Source organism: Zootermopsis nevadensis, unplaced genomic scaffold (genome assembly GCF_977971745.1).
Source record: "Zootermopsis nevadensis isolate Lab colony 2312 unplaced genomic scaffold, Znev_1.0 Znev_ptg000020l, whole genome shotgun sequence".
In the NCBI taxonomy this organism is placed as follows: Eukaryota; Metazoa; Arthropoda; class Insecta; order Blattodea; family Termopsidae; genus Zootermopsis; species Zootermopsis nevadensis.
Genome location: NW_028259152.1, coordinates 1,711,920 through 1,734,856, shown reverse-complemented (window position 1 = coordinate 1,734,856; position 22,937 = coordinate 1,711,920). Strand labels below are relative to the sequence as shown.

At 37.7% G+C, this 22,937-nt stretch overlaps 1 protein-coding gene across 1 annotated transcript in view; it reads left to right on the top strand.

The window, feature by feature from the left end:
* Positions 1-230: 230 nt before the first annotated feature.
* The window catches only part of LOC110829531 (discoidin domain-containing receptor 2), a 349,423-nt gene continuing 326,716 nt past the window's right edge, over positions 231-22,937 (top strand). Inside the window, exon 1 of the mRNA XM_087351864.1 lies at positions 231-708. The gene's annotated coding sequence lies outside the window, so the exon portion shown is untranslated. The remainder of the gene's footprint in view (positions 709-22,937) is intronic.

The following is a 22,937-nucleotide window of genomic DNA, read 5'->3' as shown; positions in this document are numbered from 1 at the left end:
CGACGTTACAGAAAGAAAAGCTAACATCGAATGATGCATACCAGTTTCATCGATCATCTAATCAAACACCTGTACGTTTGATTATGAAGTTGCTAGCGATTCCGCTAGATGGTACTGCGTGCGGTGCGCTACACTCGCGCGCAATAATATCGAGTGGGGGGTGATGCTGTTCAGGGCGGATAAAATGGGGGCAGGACCCGGGACAGGAGTTGCTTGGGATGCTGCGAAGAGGGAGGAGAGGGGCCCCATTGAAAGCGACCAACCGGGGGATAGACCCGACCGACTTCCAGTTAGTGTGCTGTTTTGCCTCGATCCGTGCAGACGTGCCGACAGGGCTTAAGATACGTACTGGACAGTCAGTTAGCTGTCAGATCGTGTGTGACATTTCTTATGCATTTGATCTTTGTTGAAGGCGATTTAGTTCAATCCAAACGTGTGTGATGTGTTTCTGCTGTATGTATTTTTTTTAAAATTTTGTTACACAAAGATGTTATAATTAAATCTGTGAGATACTGTGCAGAAATCATTACATCAGCTGACACGGACTATACAGCCGGGGAATTCAGAACACATGTGTATGTGGTGTTCCGTAGCGAGTGTTTACCTGCCGTGACTCTGCACCCCATCTTCCGAAAGTGAACCCACTGTATTACATATCTGGTGCCACACATACACAATCTGCTGGAATTTTTCGTGCAGTTGAGCTCTGTGAGTTATATTTTAACCAGAGTCAGTAGTGGTTTTTTGAAGCTTTAATTAAATTCCAGCATGAAGTATCTGAGGAACTCCTGGAATTTTTTTTACGGTAGAAGATACTATGACGTCCCCTTCTTCTTTTTTCGATAATCCAGCATCATGCAACCTTTAAAGTAATATGTTTTAAACGGATAAATCGATAAAGCATGCGAATATTTTGTCTGTGTGCAATGTAACGCGTTGATGGTGTATAAAACCCTCGGGACGTACTGATTAAAATATTACGCTTTACGGGGAAATATACGCGCGTGCAATCTAGAGGACCGTCCAAATTGTGAAGTACTTTTTCGTACCGTACTGATTTATTTATGAAGTCTATTACAAATTACTCCAATAAATCTCGTGTTAACACCAATGAGTAGAGTTAAAACAAGCAGATTTATACATCAATTACAGTCTAATACTCTAAAATAAATACGCTAACTTCCGGATTATCTAAATAATGCTTATGATATCAAACGATATCTTCATATATCATAGTCTACTGTTTTGAGGCGGCAGATTTCTAGGCGATGATAAATTTGTTCTGGACTCCAGGTGGGGATAATTTGTAAGTGGAACTAACCGAACATATTACCTGCACGAATTGGCCTTAGGAAATCCGTCAAAACCACTTAACAATTTGTTGGCATAATCACATCTCTTATGAAATGCCTCTGAATCGAATCTTGCATCTCATTACTCACAACTAAAATAATCCGTAACTGCATCAGGATATGGTCTTAAATAGAAGAGGACTGTTTTCCTGCCAGTCCCATTCGATCGGAATTTTATAATCGCCGAAATATCAACAACTAGCTTTAAAATCCTCACAGGAGAGAAGTGGAACTTGATATCGTTGCGAGGATAATTAGCGGCTGTGCCGCTAGACTAGGACACGCGGCAACCGAAGCAGTGATCGCGTATAGCGAAAAGGCCGCGTCACTAGCACAGTCGCTACTGTGTAAACGTAAATGATAGACTCAGCCCATTTAGATTCTCTCATGTATACCGATCCACAATTCTAACACTGAATGTCCTCACAAGTAGCCTGAAATGTCAATTACAAATTTTGCGAACTACGATAGCTGGTTTGTTTAAAGAAATTGAAATATATTAGTTGAATTAAATCGTTTACGTGTGGGATTAGTGGAGTAGTCTCGTAGAGAGAATCTAGCAAAATTGTGATATGCACAGATGTGAATGGAACTCCTCAAAGGTAGCTGTGCTGAAACATTTTGTAAGGACATTTGTGTACTAACAAAGATTATCTGTAACCAGAAATGTCAACAGACTTATTTCTCCAACTCGCTTCGTTCTGTTTCAATTCCTATAGCGTATTATTAAGAATGAATATGAATATTCATTCCGCAGAACTACACAACTTATTTCAAATGAAAGTTTATTAACAAAAGTATAAAGAGATTTTGTAGCACTTGGAATGAAGTAGGCCTATAGTCCTGTGAAATTTTACATTAATTTCACACGTGAAGTCCTGGTTATTTTGATTAAATTTCTTCATGACAATTCTTAATAATATTCTGTTTATAATAAATCGTATATTAATTGGATAATCAGAAGAGCCATAGTGAAGCTTGTGTTAAGAGACCAGAATTAAGAAGAATACGCTATTGCATATTTGAGGAGTAGCTAATTTATAATCGCTAAATTTATAGTATGTTTCAAATAAACATTTTATATATTCTCGATAATTTGAGCGGATTTTGAGATATGATTATAAAGTCGCAAAATAGAGAAGGGTGTTCTCACAAAACATCGGTCTGTGCTTTTCCTTGAGTGTGTGCAACTAAGTTACACACCAGTTCTAAACGAAGTTGTACTTAAAACTTGCAGTCTTTCCCTTTTTGAATCTAGTAATATAAGGTTTCTGCAAAGACATCTTTTAGGCCTCGCAGTAGTCTTCTCTTACAGTTTATTTGAATAATGAATTCAGGGTTTTCTTGATGACAAGGAGGTCGTTATCTACAAGACGCGAAATTCCCCACTGCTCCTAACACGACTGTCTTAGGTATTTGTTTTTCTGAGATATTGTGTTATCCTCGCAACTTGCTGTTCGTACCATTCTGTTAGCGATTTAGGATAAAGTTAATTCTGCCAAAAAGGAAGTGGAATGAGCAGGTTTACCACAGCCTGCGATATTACATTTGTTCCGTCAGATGAACAAGTGTTTCTGAGCCTACACAGGGGTGTACAATAACGAAGTATCTAATACTTTTTTCGCTATAAAGATTTCTGGAGATGATTTTCGTGGTTTATGTATTGAAGTGTGTGTCGATTGTTTTTAGTAATCACGTTGTGCGATGATGTTGTATTAACTGCTCAGTTAATTTAGTATTCGTGACATTTCTTAGGCTGATTAAGAATGATTAATGAAGGAATACATCTTTTCCGAACGTTAACTTGTTTATTTGTCCCGAAGATTTCGTGATTGTTCTAACAAACGCGGGTTAATCGTGTTCGACAATTCTGTCGTTTTACGACATTGTATCAACTTCGGAGTGTACAAAGCGGTGACTATTTGGAGGCATGTTACAGGAAACACTGTTATCGGTTGTAGCTTTATGAAGCCCTAAGTTGAAGCCTGAAAAAACACTTCTTCGTGACAAACATCAGTTGGTTAATGGTGTTGAAGGCAGTAATCGATGTTCTTGTGGGAGTGATACGAAAGGCATAAATACATTCTGTGGGAAAAATGCAGAGTTTAAACTGCAGAAGGTATTCCGTGTAGAAATTTATGGATTATGACATTATATGGCGAGTAGGACATGATATGATAGGGGATAGTCTATGCCCTTTGAAGGAACAGATGTTGGCAGAAAAGGAGGGCTAAGAGAACTGAGAATATGATCTGACGACCGACGCACACAGGTGCTGGTATCATTGGCTGACATCTCTTTTAAGCGGTCCTTAGCGGACACACAGTTTGATATATACGTATTTTACATCTATATTTGTAACCTAAGAAGACATTTAAAGAAACGTTAAAACCGATGAGTTTTTTTTAAAGATTATATCAGTTTTTATTGATAGGAAGACTAGTAGTGTTTGCATCCAGGTACAAGCTATCGAGTAGGCTTGTATGAACATTAAGAAATTTTAACAAAGAAAGTATCTATCGCCATCAGAAGCATTTCACCTCCTGATGACGACATGCAGGAAACCATCGTATTAGAAACCTGTATACCTCTGGTACAAATCGTTATCCAAAAGCTGTTGTTTAATCAGTTTATTTAGGAATAAAATGTCGAAATTTTTAAGAAAAATATTCTGCGTTTTAATGCGTAGTGAATTAAGAAAATCTCGCTTTTGAAACAACAAGTTTATTTAAATAAAATTTTATAAATTTTTGTCGATGTTGGACTTTCTGTTTATCACACCGTCTGGACTTGTAGGGAGATACCAATGTCTCGGAGTCTTGAATATGGAGGCAGTATGTTCCTTCGAAACGTTAGTAACTCTTTATAATTTCACACTACGTTACAACCCAGAAGACCAACATCCACATCTTGACCGTCGTGAAAACCTCAGAATGTCATATTAGAAACTGTGGTTGAAGCATTATTTACCTTGGCGTGAAACGAGAAAATATCTCTGTGGAAACACTTTGCAGATGGTGTGAGAAGTTAGAAGACCGTTCTCTAAATTCTTTCATCTCTTGGTGCGAAAAGTTACAAAATTGCTGTAGTAAAATACTCTCTTTCTCTGTCTTCGTGTGGAAACTTGCAGAGGCGGGGATAGATTACGTTCTCTTGCTAAGAACTACCAGCGCTCCATGCAGACCTATGCTGTACAATGCAGTGTGTGGGTGTGAAAGATTCGTCTATCACATAACGTCATCTCATCGACAAGTCAGTTGGCGTCCGTTCAATTCCACTTTCCATCACCTTTCACCCCTTTCCTTCCATCGTTAACAAAATTTTAACTTCGTTTATTTGTTGGTTGAGTGTGTTGTGTTGATTTGGGGGCGAGGATTTTCAGGGTTAGAGAGTTAGTAGCAAGTCCAGAAGATTCAATATCGACTATCGAGGGTGGTGGTAGCAGCGGTGAGATTGGGTGGTTTGGGAGGGGAGGGGTTGATGTCGGACGACACAAGAACCCATGCAGGGTACAGCAGCTGAGGGGTAGTAGGGGGTCAGTAGCCTGGTACTTTTTATTTGGTTCCGGCAAGAGTTGATTATATCTGAGGAGAAATTAGATTAGACGAGAGAAGGTGGATAGGTTGGGAAGAACGAAGCGATGAAGACGAAGAAGAAGAAGAAGAAGAAGAAGAAGAAGAAGAAACGTGAGCCAAAACGTCTAACAACTCAAGTGACTGTTATTTTATCGGTGGGATGGGGCGATTTCTGCGGAGAGTTGAGTCAGTGTGTCGAGAAAAGTGTTAGAAATCGAAGGATATAACGCGACATGGAGTTACCAGCTCAGCGGAGTACAATCTTTCTTGAAGAGCAAATTGTAGGTCAGCTAGTCAAGATATTTCCCGCCGATTACGGAACCCATATGTTCGTTACCGTGTTCACAACAGCCTAACCACTGTATACTTTCTTAATGTACGTGAATCCACTCCACACCTTCAGATCTTACTTCTTTAATAGCGTTTTAGACATTTTCCTCAGTTCTGCGCCCAAGTCTCCTAAATGCTCGGATATTTTCAAAGATTTAGATTATAATTTTATTTTCATTTCTTATATGTCCATAATGTAATTCTATAAACAAAGTATCCGAAGTATTGTAAATATAAATTGTATGGGGAAAATTTAAATAATGATTAAATAATAGATTAAAAAGCGCCAAATTACAAGATGGTAGTGAGTGATGAATTGGGTTAGATGGGGAAGGAGACGGTCGTTGTCTATTTTACTGTCTTGTCTTGCAGTTTTGTGACGGTAATGAAGATAACCACGTAAGTCTTGATAGCTAGTATTCGGACTGAAAATCGAACTTGGGGCCCAAAGATAGAATAAAAAATTAATTATATACCCCGAAGGTTAAATGTGATGTGCATTTAAAGTATAATAGTGGTAGGTTCTTTCTGCTTCCCACAAAGAGACATTAGGGCTAAACAATAATGTGAAAGATGGCGCATCATCGTTTTTCGATAATTTTTTTTCCAGCAGTCACTAAATTTCCAGTTATTGAATAAATGAGTGAACACAGTGGGACCGATACCTTGCCCCCCCCGCCCCGGTCCACCGGGAGCCAATCAATAATATATATTTCTGGAAGTTATGTAGACTATAAAGGACGAAGCTGCTGATAGTGCATTTTCTCAGGGTAGGTTGGATCGCACATACCAGAAACAGCTGAATTACGGGTTGGATGTATGCCAAGCTTCAAGCAGAGCTCATATCGAAATAATGCACCCTAAATAAGAAAGTCCCACGGCCATTCGTAAGTCACAATTTACATTATTGTTTTATCCGATCTCAATAAATACTTAACATTTGATATACCTAATTTACTTTACGACAAACATCTGTATACCGTGACTGCTGTTCTACACCATTACAACTGTTTATCTTGGCGAACCTCAGTCATGCTAAAATAGTCGCCATGAATAACAGCTGTGATTGGCGGAGTTGGAAACATGTAGATTTCTCTGACTGGATTTGAACTGCGGTCATATGATTGACAGGTCATCAGTGCAGTGTGCCAACATCAGCTGACCGACGCTATATAATCTGAGCTACCGACTACACTATAGGACAACACCCGATGGTCCTGTAATTAGAAGCAGCCAAGAGGTTGACCATTGTAATTTAAACCTTTAAAGCCGATTGGTTTATATATATATATGTTCCGTCAGCTGTGGTAATTAGTCACGCTGTATTTTGTATTAATGTTTCGTATAATTATCATTATAAAAACGATCGATTCTTTAAACAGCAGTAATTAGTTAGTGTTTGAAATGGTGAAGTGTTGTATTCTTTGCGGTACGGACTGAGTTTTTAAATATTATATTCCAGTTAGTGTGCTTTGCGATTTCTTTTAGTTCGTTCTTGTTTTCCGTTGAAACTGAAATAACGTCAACACGGCTTAAGACGTAGTGAATGATAGATGTCATAAATTGAGATTATTTAAGACAGATCAGCATTTTAAAGCATAGTGTCAACTATATATCACGTGCTTTAATAATCAATTTCAGCGTTTAGCTCACAGAGTGTATTAGCCGATTTAATATTATTCTTAGAGTAAACAGCGATTATTTCCTTAAACAGCATAAAATGACTGACGTTGATGATTGTCTTCTGGGTTACAGCGCCCTGCAGTCTGGTGGAAGGTTTCTGAGGTCGTTGCTGCCTCCATCATCATTGTCCTGACGATGGAGGCACAAACCCATAAGACAGCAACCTCAAATCCTACTGACTGATCTTTGCAGTGGCGAATAGTTTACTTTGCGGTACGCACTGAATGTTTAAATGCTCTGTAGACAGTCTTCGCCTTCGAAGAGTTAACTTTGTGTTTGGCGGTCCTTTGTAGTGGCTGCGATAAACATTCTTGTCTTGAACAGGTGGATCGATTGCCCATGGAAGGAACCTGTACCAAGGAGTTCCTTTGTGCTTTGGGTTTTATAGACAGCGCAGCCGTATAGCGAAATTAGGAGTTAGGACCGGCCCGAATTGCCGAATTTGTTAACGCATTTTTATCCTTAGTGATCGTGTGTAGTGGCCTGTGTTAAGTTGTGCATTGAGGAGCATCAAATTTATATATACTCTTTATCAGATATTATTCGGCAGATAAAATGAAAGATGATGAGATGGGAGGGGAACGTAGCACGCATGTCGGAGTTGCTAAAGGCGTAAAGTTTTAGTTGAATAACATGTAGATGAGAAGTCTCTTGGATGACAACTTGTGTTATTATTACGATGGATCATTAGGAAATCTGGTGATGGTAGTAACAAGGACCTCTGAAACGATGGTAACGTGTACTATACAGCGCTGCAACCTGAAAGGCAGGTGTTTTCGTACCTTTAGTAAACTGCACACTTAACTTTAGTAGAAAGACTCCGTTTATTTACTGAAGTCAGCCTTTGCTGCCGGCTAAAATAATTAGATGTCTTCTTTACAGTGGGTTCTTCTAATAGGCCCGAAAGTTCCCCGTATGGAGACAGCTGTCGTAAACTCAAGACTGATTCTTTTCTTGAATAATGACTGCAATTTTAAACTACTTCGTAGTAGCACTGAAACAAATTAAACAATTTTCACTGAAGATTACCTTAATTCACTATCTCTCAGAATAGTTCTCATAAGCTATATTAAAATAATTATTGTATAATTTAGATGTTTTAATACGGAACATTACCCAATTAAAGTATTTTTGGCTGTATACAGTGACTGTTTACATCGACAGATGGTCACCGTATTTATTAATTTCCGGTAATAATATGTATCGTCTTCTACTTTGCAGTGGTTTATATAAAGAAGTGGAATTGTGCAGTGGTTACTAATAGTTTAGTAATCTTTCGTAATTGAACATCTGTTCAGGTCGTTAGTTGGGAAATTTTTACATTGTGTGTTGACCATTGTAACTCTGTGCACCATTTCTTTAGTTGTAGCAATAATAAAACTGGGTTGCCTACCTCAAATGTGAAACTTCCATTCAATACAAGAACAAGACAGAAGATACTATGGGCAGAATAAAATCATCAGCATTTTCACAAGTTTTGACTGTTCCACTTCAGGTTGTAACAAATCACTATTTGAAGATTTCCGTCTTCTGGGTTGTTGTGCTGTGTAGTCTGGTTGATGTTAACCAACGTTTCAGAGGTCATACTGCCTCCGTCATCAGCGCAACAACCCAGAAGACGGAAATCTTCATACTCACCGCTGTGAGAACCTCAAGTCTTACAAATCACTATTTAGTTGTTTCAAATTGGACACATATTTCCAGAAAACTAAGAAATGTATATTTCCATATACACTTGTAAGGAATGAATCAGAGGCTTGAATTACATCAGCCTGAAGCCTTACAACAGCAGGAAGAACAGATTCCTTATAAAGAGAAATCAGTCTTAAGTAGACAAGACATTGTATAGCACTAAATGGTTAAATATAGCGAAATTTATTAAATTTGTTAAGAGCGGCTGATGGATGGGAGAATAACATTGAGGAGGCTGACAATGCCATGTTAAGTAATCAAATTAAATTATATAAGATGGTAAAGTTGCGTCATATTGTGATATAATAAGTATATATTAAATCTTGTCCGTCTAATCACAATAATTCTTATTAAATATTAAAACATTACAATAATTAACATTTAAAATATTTACAATATTAAATGATGTTCTTTATCGAAATATTCGATAAGAACATCATATATATACTTAAATATATACTTAAATTATATAATTTATTTTAATGTACTGACTCAACAGCAACGGGAACCAAATAATATTAAGTTTTCATGTGTTTAAACATTGCACACCAATGCAAATAAAATATATACTTCGTTAATTATAGTCTAAAGATAAAGTAGAAGTTGAGGAACAAAGCGAAATAAAGAAGTTAATGATGAACACAAGGAAGCAAACGAGGGAAAGGAAGAAGTAAATACAAACGATTTTAAGCTGTTTTTGTTATTAAAGTTTTGACGTGTATCCTCAGAATGGAGGATTCTTCAGAACTGGTCAATGGGCCTTCAGCAATGGCGATGTCTCACTTTGATTAAAATTAATTAGACCTTTTTTGTTTTATCTTTCATTACATAAAATCTTTGCAGTTTCAAACTAACAATGTTAATGAATAATTATTTGCTTACTTCTGATTTACTGTCTTATTCATTTACAGGAAATTACGCACAGAATTTATGAGTACAAATTATAAATAATTATTTAATTGACGATAATATTTACAATAATATAATGACATGTGAGCGAGCTAAATATAAAATTCTGTGTTCGACCTTCCAGATCGGTTGACAGCTTAGAATAGTTTCCTAATGTTAAAACTGTTAACAAATTTCCTATGAGAAGGTTTAAATTTTAAATTTTAAATTTTAACCCTGCCTCAACTGACAAACTTAAATCATCTAAAGTGCCTACACACTTCAAAATTTATGTACGATTTAACAGCGTTTTATACTCTGTCCCGTAAAACCAATGTGTGTAACAGGTGTATGTTCCGCAGATTACCACGAGCTCTTGAAATTTTGATGACACTTCTGTGTTGCTGAAACTACGCCGTCTGTTAACCTTGCATAATTTATTCGCTGAGTGTTAATTAGGTAGATTAGGCGTTTATTACAGAAGTACAGCTAACTTAACTACTGTTTTAATGTAAATACATCACCTGACAGCTATCGACAACTCATGCTGTGTTCGCAAGTTGAGTTCAGCTCTTGAGAGACTATGTACTGATTCCTTCTTATTCATTTCCCGACGTTTCATTTATGCGTTAGAGACACAGGGCAAATCTTCGCCACTTGACTGCCGAAGCGCTCAGCCAACCAGTAGTTTTGAGAGTCATCATGATCATGTGGGTCTGTATGACCGTTAATATAAGACCTAGGCGTAGATGGGTGATAATATTAAAATGGATCACGCTGGAAAAGAGATGAAATATAACCTACTGTCTCAACGTATTAAAACAGAATAAGAAATCAAAACTGGCTGTTACTACACTAGACAGTAACACTGACATCGGAAGTTGTTACTTGAAACAAAACAGTGAATATTTATTTAATTTAAAATTTATAAATATAAATTCAAAAATTCCCTCCCCACATTTGAAATTGCTCTTTCTATAATACCTTTTGCAAAGGACATAAGCTGTAAAAAAGGCATTGCTTAATACTTTGTGATTATTATTTTTATTATTAGTGTTCTGTCTGACGACAGGTCCGTTTACTCGGCAGATGATTCAGAAGTGGTTTGCCATTGCCTTCTTCTGTATGTAAATGATGATGAATGTGAAGTAATTGTTGGGATGCACGGAGAAACCGGGGAAGCCCCGGAGGAAAACTCCGTGTTGCCTAGACCACGGCCTTGCCCAACACAAGTTATAAATTTGGGCACCACCGGGAATCGAACCCGGGACTCCAGGATTACAAGGCAACCGTGGCACTTTGTGATTACTAATATAAATAAAATAAGCCGGTTTTGGGCTGCAAGCCAGTCGTAGAATCTGTTTCACTTACTTGGTAATGACAACTAACCTAGTTTGCAAATGTACGCGCATGTTGGTCTCTGTTTTACAGATGACCATCAGCTACAGTCAGTATTTAGGTTGCCTCGTGCAGTTACGAATCCAGGATCGTAATTAAATTGTTGTCAGTAACGTGATGTGGTTACACATATGTTTTTTTCCTTTGCGCCATTAATGCACAGAGTAATTTATTTCTTGTCCACGAAGGACATTTCTGGAATAAAAAGTTATTTTTGTTTAATTCAACTGTATTTTGCTGCAAGTGTTACAAACACAGATATTTTAATGGTACAGTGCAATTCTATGGATTGACGTTAAATTACTCTCCACTGAAGTAATTTGAAAACTACAATTCTGGTTCAGTATAAGCAGACCTAAACAAAGTGACAGTAGTTTCTTTTTCATATTGGTAGTGATACCCTGAGTTTATTATAAAATACACTTACGATGGAAACTATTTCTTATTATGTGGAACATGAAAATATTCATTAGTGTTATCATAATATCGCATATTAAATTTACATGTTAAAATTTTTCTTTTAGTTTGCTACTGATATATAGTTTCATTGCAGGTGATCAGAAATGAAAAGCATAGTGGACTGATATTTATCATTTATTGAGATCGAAAAAATCAAAGATATGTCGATATTTATATTCAAGGTCAAAATAATATATGAAGTGTAGTCAGTTGATATTGAAATGTTTAAAAAATCCTTGTCGTGGATGGGATGAAGGGGTGTGAAGTCGTGAGGACGCAACTTAAAATCGTGTACTAAGCCCCAAACACTTAAAATGCGCTTCAACTCCAGAAACGTCGCTACACTGATGATTTTATTTTTCATAATTATGTCAAAAAAGAACGTTAAAGTATATGATACACGATTATGTGAGGATTTAGTATAAACGATCTGTTACCTGTTTTGAATTGGACCAACATCAGTGCAGTGAAAAACGAAAGTTATCTGCTCAGAATGTCTCATCTTTGTCACTTCTAAATGCGAGGTTTGCGATGGCGTCATTCATATCTCTCAGAAATGATTGGTAAAAATACTTTCATTTCCATAGAAGCCCTGAGCAGTCAACATCAAAGAACGACATCCAATCAGTATGTTATTTCCACTGAATCCTGTTTACATTTTTCGTTCTGTGGATGGCACTGTTCTCATTATTTGACTGTGTTTGCCAATAGAATGATGCAATGTTCTTTCCATATTACTCTCCAAACCTGCTTTTGACCTATAAACCTGTTGGCTGTCGAAATTCTATACAAAACCCCTCTCCACAATAATTGCAAATGATTTAATTTTTGTTTTATACCTATCCATTGTTGTATTCATTTTACGATACTTGTTAAAGCTGGCATTATCCAATTACGTTAACCTCTTCCTTGCCAACTTGTCAATAAAAGGTGACATGATTGATTGATGTTTTAATTAGAATTTGCACAAATATTCTCTTTTTTTAGAGGGGAGGATGAACGGTTCTTTATTAACTCTGTCACAAAACTCACTTTTATTCATATAAAAGGCATGTTAAATAAACACACAGGCTTAACAAAAAATGTTTGAAATCAGTGGCTGCCAGGAGTGATGTACTGATATATCCATTTTCATTAAAAAATCAGGAACCCTATGTAGACCATATGACATGTATAAAAGTATGATTCCCTGTCGAATGTAAAGCACCCTGAAGACGAACACAGATTTAGGATGTTTGAAAAGAGTGTTCTGATGAGAGAATATTTGCACCTGAGCGAAAGCATGTAACAGGAACGTAATGAGGGGCTTCGTAATTTACACTCTTAACGAAATATTAATTGGGGGGGGGGGGGTTAAATCACAAAGCTTGAGATTGGCGACACACGTATTACGACAGGCGATATGATAAATGTATACAAAATTTTTGTTTGGAAAACTGAATAAAGGGAATAGATCACTATGTATGTAGAAGTATAATATTAAAAGAGATCTCTCACAGAAATAGAGAGTGAGAATGTTGTTTCACGTAGTTCAGGTCCTGTGGAAGTCTATTGTGAAAATGAAGCGGAAATTTTATTGACTAACTAAATGACAATGGGAAGTACTCCCGACGTGGGATGGGTTGGAAGCTAACAATTTCTCTGTCACCTTAAGAGACAGCATGTTATGAAATGCTACACTGAGTCCGAACCTTCGGCTATCATAAAATGAGGGAAACTCTTAAGTAAATCAGCTATTATCAGCTTCTTAACAAAGTTGCTGTCCCGTGGAGTTAGTGTAATTTTTAATTATCGGATGTCCAGATACTGTTTTTAGGCCATATGATGTTACATAGATCTAGTTATGCCCGTGAAAGTTGTAAAGCTGCTTTTGTGTTCAGATTGTATCTTGCTACATTTATAGGCCCACAGCGCCTTTGTCAGTTCTATAAAATTTTCTGATCCCACGTTGCTTGTGCCACTGCTAACGTTTCATTACTTTAAAAAAGTTAACTTGAAATCCAGAAATATAAAAAGTTTTGATAATTCAACTTCTTGTATTTCATTGCCAGTCTGTCTGCTATGAACATTCAGTCACTCAATGTTTTTTTTTTTTTTTGAATATGTTCTAATGTTGTTCTGTCTGGTGGAAGAATATCGTCTGAATTTCCTGGGTTTCTGTACAAACAATCATAAAATAGTCTCCAGTGGATTTACCGCTGAAAATAAAGCTATTATGAATTAGCATAAAAGGAAAACTTAAGAAAATGTTTAAAATTGTATGCAGACCGGACCTGGTATAAATTTACTGTGTTTTTTAAAATACGTTTCTATAGTATTGCAGTTGCTACTGGCTTTTTTTACCAGTTTTAACCTATTTTCAGACAACTGCATTGTTTCGCTATTAATAGAACACTGCGAAACTTTCAGAGATCTTGGTATTTGTTTCTGATAATTTAAGATTATCGATAATATCGCTTTCTTAAATGTGGTATAAACACATTTATAGTCATTAATACCCTTTCATTGTCCTTACAGTCTTCTTTTTTAGTTCTTAGCGCCGATATCTATTTGATGGGTAAGACCAAGAGTTTTTCTCTTGAAATTAATATGTTTGCTGTTTTATTTAACGATGTTTTTCAGCTACATTGTTTAAACTTCATAGACTTAACATGATTGTTGTTAAAGAGGACGCGGATAAAACAGAAGGACTTGTTTTTACAGTGCTGTCCTTCAAGGACCGAAGGGCTATCACAGAAAACTTCAATTAGGGCAACTGATTATTGAGATAAAATTAAATATAATGTGTGTAAAATTTGGAGGGAGGAAGGTGTTTAACCTGGAAATGTAAACAGTGCTTGGCTGCAGAGCTGTCGGCATTGCGGGTGCAGCCCGTCTCGAACGCTGTGTGGCCGATGGGGCGAGTTGCCTGGTAATTCAAGAGCGAGGACACCGAATTATCAATTCATCTCCTTTCTGACACGTGTTTTGTCTGCTGCTTAGTGCCTTGAAACTCACTAATTGTCTCCTTAGTGCAAAAGATAGTTCTTTTCAATCGAACCACTTTCATATTCTGCGAATTTTAATAATAATAGGAGAATGCTGCATAAGGTTAACCCCCCTTTACCTCTTTAAATATATTTCGTACTGTGTCCGAACACAATAGATTTTTTGTAGGCATTCACTTCGTGTTTTGTGCTCTATGAAAGAGGAGCTAAAGGGTTGTATATTAGGGAGTGGGGAAAGGGAGTTGAATGAAGTAAAATGAGAGATGCCATTATGTCAGGTCGAAAAGAGAGGAACAGTCTGTTTCCATTTTATGTTATGTCTGCGTTTTTGCAAACGGTTGTATTCATGTTTCGTATTAGGTATTATGACCCGGAATGAAATATATGTTGTTGGAATTACGCGTGTTGGCAGGCACTCGCTTGTTTACTTACTTGCCGAAAGGTCACTAAACTTATGTTCCACTATTTACATTTAAATCCATACGGTTTCATTTATATTCATGTGAACACAATAAGCAAGTAGCTTTTTACCTTCGAAAACGCATATCACACACGTATTATGTTAAGCGTCTCGTAGCACAGTATTACGCGATCAAAATTTTCCTCTCTCTCTCTCTTTTTTTCCCCCCACAAATTAGACGTAGAACATGAGAATGGGGAAATTATCTTATGCGTGTTTTCTCTTTCGTTCTAGCCCACTGTTTTGTAATCGGTGTCCCACAGATTTGTGTAAGAAATTACACATTCGCACGTTATAGTTAGAAAAAAAAGGCAGTATATTATTTTTCTTAATTAGAATTCGTAATAAATGCCTACATACATCATGGATAGTTTTATTCAACATGCTAATGTTTTGTTTTCATATGCCTTCATTCTTATAGGGCTGGTACTTACATGTAAATACACACTTATGGCTATTTTGTACTGCCTTTTCGTGATAATTTATGGTGTGCAGTAAAGTGCCTCTGACAAAGTAGGGTGTGTCGCGGGTGAAAAAATGTCGCGTAACACTGCTTTAGCCCAAATACAGATTTTGTACCTGAGGATAAATTGTCTGTGCTTTGAGCAGACTGGGCCAGATTAGCTTCTATGGTGCCAACATCTGCCAGATATATTTCCTTGCGCAGAGGCTTTCTTTCCTATTGGCCCATAGATCCTACACACAATATACAACACGCAGTTACATATTGTTCGCGTGGCCAGCCATTTAGCTTCGCTTCGTTATTACAGGAAAAAATTTCCCCGTTTTTATTGTGTTACGTCGCAACAGTAGCAGTAGCAAGTCCTTCCTTTCCTTAATAAGACTGTGTGTGACCAACCACATGCTCTCTGACCTACTTCCACCCCAACCCACCACGTGCAGACTCCATGAAAAGTGACGGCGTTCTTCACGGTTGGGGTTGAAAACACAAAAGTGATTTTTCCTCTCTTGGGCACGTGTTGCTCTGGTGTACAGACAAATCCCCATGCAACGTTATTAGGCATACGAAAAGTTTGATCACGTGAGTGGTCTCCGTGTTGTAAGAGAGAAGCGAGAATTTTGTTACCCTCATTTGCTGAAATTACACACTGAATTGTTAAACTTTTTTCAATTATTGAAACAGATAAATACATATGGAAATTAAGTTGTCACTGTGAAAGGACAATTATGATAGTCGTGTCTGATCTCAGCTTATACTTCGTCTGATGCCTGTGATGGCTGCCTGGTATTATCACAGAGAGAAGGAACTGATATTATACAGTAGACTCTCGATTATCCGGAGCCGGACTAACTTGGGTCTCTCTGTTTTAAACGGAAATAAAAAAGTTAATTTAGAAAATATGTTACAAAAATTACAGCGTTTAAAAAGAACAATGACTATAACAATGAAATATTATTTCAGGTATTAAAATAAGTCAGTTACTGCTGAATCCTGTAGTTTACGACCACAGAAAGTTTATATCCTTTTAAAAATAGTTGGTATGTGCTCTATTAAATTTTGCATGAAATCCATTCTTTTATTAGTGAATCTTCAAACGTCTTATTTTCAAAACCGGTAATTCCACTAGCAGCTGCTAAATAATTTAAAATACGGATTTTTAAAAGACGCCTGGAAATGTAACTGCTGACGGAAACTTAACGGGCTGTTTAATCATTGTCAACAACTGAAAGAACTGTAAACAACTATCACCATGCCATCGTCTTATGTACTGTTGCAGATAATGCTCTCCTTACAGTATACAAAAAAGGTATACAATCATGGACCACAATTGTTAACGACATATGTTTAACAATGCTGAAACAATAGCTGCAATTGGAATAGTCAACATGAGGTAGGGAATAATCCCCTTCAATTGTCCACTACATTTCAGAATGGTTGGGGATTGTATTGTACTAGGGATACAGCTTGCCCGCGGGTCCTCATGATGTGGTGCCATACGGAATGGCTTATGTTCGCAAACACAATAGCCAGAAGAGGAAGTCCTCTCCCTGCTACACACACACAACTGTCAGGAAACACAAGATTTCCGTTGCCAGGTCTGCTAATGCATCGTGACATTTCCACATCTCTGTAGGCTTGTAGATAAAGCGAAATGGAGCACCTGATTCATAGTTGGCGAGATTTCAGGTTCTCATATCGGCGTATATGAATATGACTGTCTTCTGGGATATTCCGGCTGTGTAGTCTGGTAGAAGTTTACTGACGTTTCGGAGATGCTTGTCGCCTCCGTCATCATCATAGTTTTCTTGAAATGTTTCGGATCGATCATTTTGTAACTTTCTCCCAAAACAATAAATCACTCGCTAGACAAATGGAAAATCCTACTTAAGACCATCGACAAACAAACATCACATAACTTAAAAACACCAACTGCCCTGACAAAGACCTCGCAGATTCATCTTAGTTACATTAGTCGATAATGTTATCGCCCTTTTCATTCCAGGACTATCAATCTCTCTCTTTCTTTTGGAAAATGTTTCTTCTTCTTGTGACTTCCGAGAGACTTGAATTTATCTTGTCAGCTGGATACATTTTACCTGACCACAAGATGCTTCTGTCTTCCTCCTGCCCATCCATTTTGTTGTGGGTGCGAGAGAAGTATTTGATGTGTGTGTGTCCTTACTGTGGGGCGTGAATGCGTTCTGTCTGCTACTGGATTCTCTCTGAATCGGCGGCCGTACTGCCTATGATACGGGAAATTCTGAGACAGATATCACTACAGCAGCTTACTGAAATATTTAAAGGGCTCTCTTATGTTTCCTTCCTGTATCTCCCTTCTCCCTGTGATCTGCTGTATTCCCCTCTGTTCATCCTGACGTAGTGTGTAGTTAGGATTATATGTGGCTGCCTCCGATACTTGGGATCCAGTGTGTGGCACAGGGAAATGTGAGGAACGCTGTATACTAAATGGAAACATGTATTATAAAGCACTCTATATTCAAGGCTTCAAAGTTACTTTCGCTCTTCGAATTGTCGATTGTATTTATGCAATTCGAAGGTAAACTTTGCTGTACAGATGTCATTGTTTAATGGAACGCTTTCCATGAGGGGGTGAATCACGAGCTTCTGAAAGGAATTTTTGACTCTTATCTGAATATAACGCATGTTCGAAGACAAAGGTGCTTAACTTTAATCTGTCTTTACGTGTTCCGTCCAATCTATCTGGAAAGCTGGCAGATGTAATTACTGTCGATGAGCTGCGGTTTGGAAAACTTTCGCGAGACGGTTTTATGTTGTTTTTTGGTCCGTAGTTCTATTTAGTGTTAGTTACAGAACTGTTATTACGACATCATATTGCTTACTGATAAGCTTATATATCTGTGACAAATTGAATTGTGAATCAGGCAGAGACATATAAAATAAACAGAAGAAAAACAGAAATTTAACTTAAGTTTGTAGTCACGTGTGTCTGGATTAATAGGAAAAGCAAAGACAGTTACCAGCAGGCTCATAAGTGCTCAGACAGAATTTTTCTGAGGCATCAGTAAGAGGAGGCTGGATAAAATCACGTGAGGAGCAACTTCATAATTAGAACGGCGATAAAATGAACGATGAGACGTACGCGTGGCTGACATAAATGTTATACGAACACATTTTTAGTCAGGAAAACTGAAAAGGGGAGACCATAACCTAAGAGACTTTAATATAATAATATAATATTAATATTAAATATAATATTAAAATGGTTATTAAAGAATTAGGATATGAAAATATCAGTTTTTATTAATCTGACATGAGGCAGTATCAGATGGCGGGCTCTTGTGAATAGATTAATGGACCTTAAGGGTTCCATAAAAATCAGAAATTTCTTGATCATCTGAGCGACTGTTTACTTTGGTAAGACCATAAGGCAACGTGTGAGAGAAATGAGATTAAAATCAAAAAGTTAATTTAAAACGTGTAATAGCAAGAAGTACTTGATAATATTACGGGTATAAGACGTTGGCATTCTTGAATATTTACTTACAGGTATTAAAATTTATCGCAGGAATGATTTTAAGCAGGAAAATATGAGGCAAGTGTGCTCGTGTTTTAAGGTAGCGTCATTGCCATTTCATGTGTTTGCTCTGTGGCCAGGTGTGTCCGCCCATCGTATGTTACTAATGCAAAGAAAGGATATCAGAATTCGGAATTTCTTGTTCATTCTTCTGTCACTTTAATGTATTCGACCACACACAGATGCCACAAACACAATAGAACAAGGGACTGATTATGCCTTGTTTCATATATCAATCCATCATATAGCCCGCTTTAAAAATGAATTTTAAATGACAATATTAGAGATGTGAGATGCTGGAGACATGAAAGCCTAATGGCTTGATTTTAATAAAAAAATTCCAAATGTTATAAAAGTCTGTAGGAGGATTCGTGATCATATTTTCTGTCCTATGTCAGTTGAATCCAGTCCACATCTTCAAATCCTGTTTACTCAAGAACGTTTCTATACCTTCTCCCATCTATGCCCAGGTTTTCCAACTGGCCTCTTTCCTTCACGCTTTCTGATTGGTAAGATTTTAAATGTAAACATGGCACAGTGTGAGAAGGGCCCAGTGATTTTTGTGAACTTCATAATAAACTTTCGTGGTTCATAAAATATAGAGGATTCCTTGAGTAGGTAGATCGATTATAATCGCTGTAAGTTGGATTCTGCATCACGGCATTTCCACAATGTTCGTTGCTTATGCCATTGTGCCAGGCATTCGGTTGTGCTACGTCAGCACCAAAATTCCGTCGTTGGATTGCTCGTAGGGATTGTGCGCATTATTATTCATATTTAAACAAATGCGAGATTTAATTATTTAACAAGCCATCTTTCGAAAATAATTCTAGCGTAGACACGAGACGTAGGGGGTTATGGGAAGACAGAAATGGCTGAAGCTTTGTGGATTGCAGAAACGTCATCATTACGCTGAATTGAATAAGCAGGTATATAAACCACTCGTTGTTATAGAGACGAACTGGGTTTATAGTATCAAAACAGCTGCAACAGCGGTTTGCGCTTGATTAAATCCTTGCATCTACCGCAATAGTTCGCAGAATGGTACACTGGGGGTAGTGAGTGGGTGGGTGCCACGCATTATTGCTATGTAGGAGAGGCAACACGGCCAAGTTGCAAGGGCGTGGCATGTCCTGTCTAACTTTGTCGCACTTCTGAACAGCAACTGAGTTCAACATCGCTTGTCGGAGTAGCAATTAACAACTACTTCCGGTAGCCCGGAAAATGAAACAGTCGGGCGTGTTTTGGAAAAGCATTTCTTTTAAAATTTGTCTGTTGCACTTTTGTAGATTCGAGAGATTTTTAAATAATGTTATTTTGGCCCGTAACTTCCATTGGCTCATTTCATAATTTACTAACACATGCAAAAGAATCTTGTTCTTCACATCTAAGATTTCTCTGTTGATTTATTACAGGAATAAAGCAAGCAAACATTTGATTTGTTAACTTATATTTAAACAAGTTCAAATGCCACATTAAAACGACAATAGGAAAGAAACATAAATGAAAATATTTATTTTATGTAATGGATTACTGGCGAGTTCTTTTTAATTTATATGCTTACTTTAAAACAATCTCGAGTCTCACTTAAACGATAATGAGGGACTATGAAGTAGAGAAACATAAATAACAGTATTTAATTTCAGAAATGGATTGATAACTCGGGGAACAATGAGTACAAACACGCATTCTCTGTAGACGAGCCGTGTCAGCTCGAAACCAGCTTCGATGTTTTATTCAATACCACTGAGTTCTTAAATAATTCACGATGTGAGGTTCGAAATTACCCAATATTAATAAATCTCATCAAGTGCATATCAAATAGCTGCTTGTGTATCGCTGTTTTAATATTTGAATTATATGAAGTGAAAATTTGTTTGGGTGAAATTTATGTGTGCTACAGGGAAAATGGAGGAACGCAAAACATATCTTAGGCCTAAGCTCGGAATTAGTAAAATCAGGTGGTTAAGATTAGTAGACAATGAATACGATACCTCGTAGTGTGTGGAGTCTCGAACGGTACATGTACTCGGTGTAATGCCAAAGACTTGATTTCATTTCTCCCATGCCTAATATTTTAATGGTCTCGCAGTGGTTTTATCACCAGTTATCCAATCAAAAATGGTTTAGATTCGTGCACGGTCCGTGAAGAAGTTTTTGTAGGAAATGTTGAGTTAGGTCAAGGCTCTTCGGCGACTTCCCTCTTGTGGTTTATTCTAATCTTTCCTTTATATAATTAGGTTATTGTCCAATTTGAATATTTTAAGCAGTTATACGCCGTTTTTAATTGAAATGTCCATTGATTTATTCTGAGGAGTTTCATGATATGTAATTTCATGAAACGTTGTGGCGATGATGAAATGAAGGAAGATGAGATGATCAGATATGTAAAACGTGTGGCAGAAGCAGAGATGAAACATGCCTTCCATTCTGGAAAATCTAGGCGTACATACGAGAACGATTTGGAACTTATGGAAGTAGAGTATAAAGACGTGAATTGAATTCATCTGGCTGAGGACATGGAGTGGTGGCGGGCTCCTGTGGGCAAAGTTCTCTTTTACTGTATTGAGCGATAAAGAGGTTGTCAGTAATTACTATCCTTCATAAACTTCGTCGTATTCCTATTAACGTCATTGTCATAGCCGTCGCGGATGCAGCAGGATTTGTGTTGTTATTTTACGATGGGTTGGGGTGTCCTGGAGAAGTGTTGGAGAATTCCAGGAAAATTCCTTGAGAAATCCTGGAATAGTGTCGGAGAAGTCGTGGGTACGTTATGCGGATGTTTTTTGTCATGGATAATTGCTGGAGAAGTCCTGGAAGGTCATTTGGAAGTCCTTAAGCGGTGATGGGTTTGATCCCATGCGGGCCGGTTATTTTGGATTCGTTTAAGTTTGATTTGGGTAAGATTCATTGGGTTAGGTTCGGTTATTTTAGGTTAGGTTAGGTTAGGTTTGGTTAGGTTGAGTTAGGTTAGGTTTAGTTTCTTATGAATGGATAATCGGTTAACAGTCAGGCCACCATAAAATGATGGCTGACCCCGAAATTGATTCGATCTCGCTTTCCGTCTGCGCAACCACTACAGTTGGCTTAGTGACCCCTACATCGTCACTTATGGCGGGGACAGATGCATAATCAGGAAAACATACTGCTGCTAGTTACCTTTTGTGTGATAGATGTTACATGTTTAGTTATTTTGACTGTTATGGTTTGAATTTTGGAAAATTTACTGATAACCATTCAAGTAACACGGGAGTTCCTGACAGTCTAATAACAATTATTTCTGTATCAGTGCAAGCACCAGGTATGAACCTCAATATGTACAGCGTATCTAAAGAAGTGTTACATTATATGCGATTTGAGGTTCTGTTGGCAAAGTTGTCAAATGCTTGTGTTCTGGATTGTAATGCCAAGTCTATGTTGCGTTACAACCCAGAAGACCAATAAGGACACTTTTACATTGTCTGTCATTTATCTTGGCGTCTTGTAGGCGGCGACCGGGAGAGAGTGAGTGAGGTTAGGATCACGCCCTACACGTGCTGTGCTCTGTTCTAATGTCCAAAATAACATTACTCTATTGTACGCACAAGGCGAGAGCATCGCGTATTAGTAGCAGTGGAGCTAACACCGCCACGAGGAGTGTTATTTGACGTCTAATCAACGAGCCTAGCCAAAATTATTACTGAGGAATTAAGACGCGAAGTATACTCGAGCCGACAATACGCTCGCACGTCAACTTTGAACGTTGGGGCGAGCTGCCGGCTGGTCTGACTTAAGACTCGCCGACTCGGGTACTTAACTGGCTAAGCACACCGCCATCATTTTCCGCTTCTGTCATGAGGGGAAGACAAGGAGACACTTGCAGGTTCCTCAAGTTCATCTCTTTCTTCCACATACTTTATCACTCTCATCTTTCTCCATCTCAACCTCTGTTCCTTCAAGCCATTCAATGTCCTCATCGCTCGACTTCTTAAGACATTCTTCACTGCCATCTTTTGCTGTATCTAATACTTTATCCTCGTCTGTCTTCTTCCTTTCTTCCTCTCGTCAAGGATTCTGAATACAGCTGACTGCAGCGTGGCGTCCTCCTAATTCCG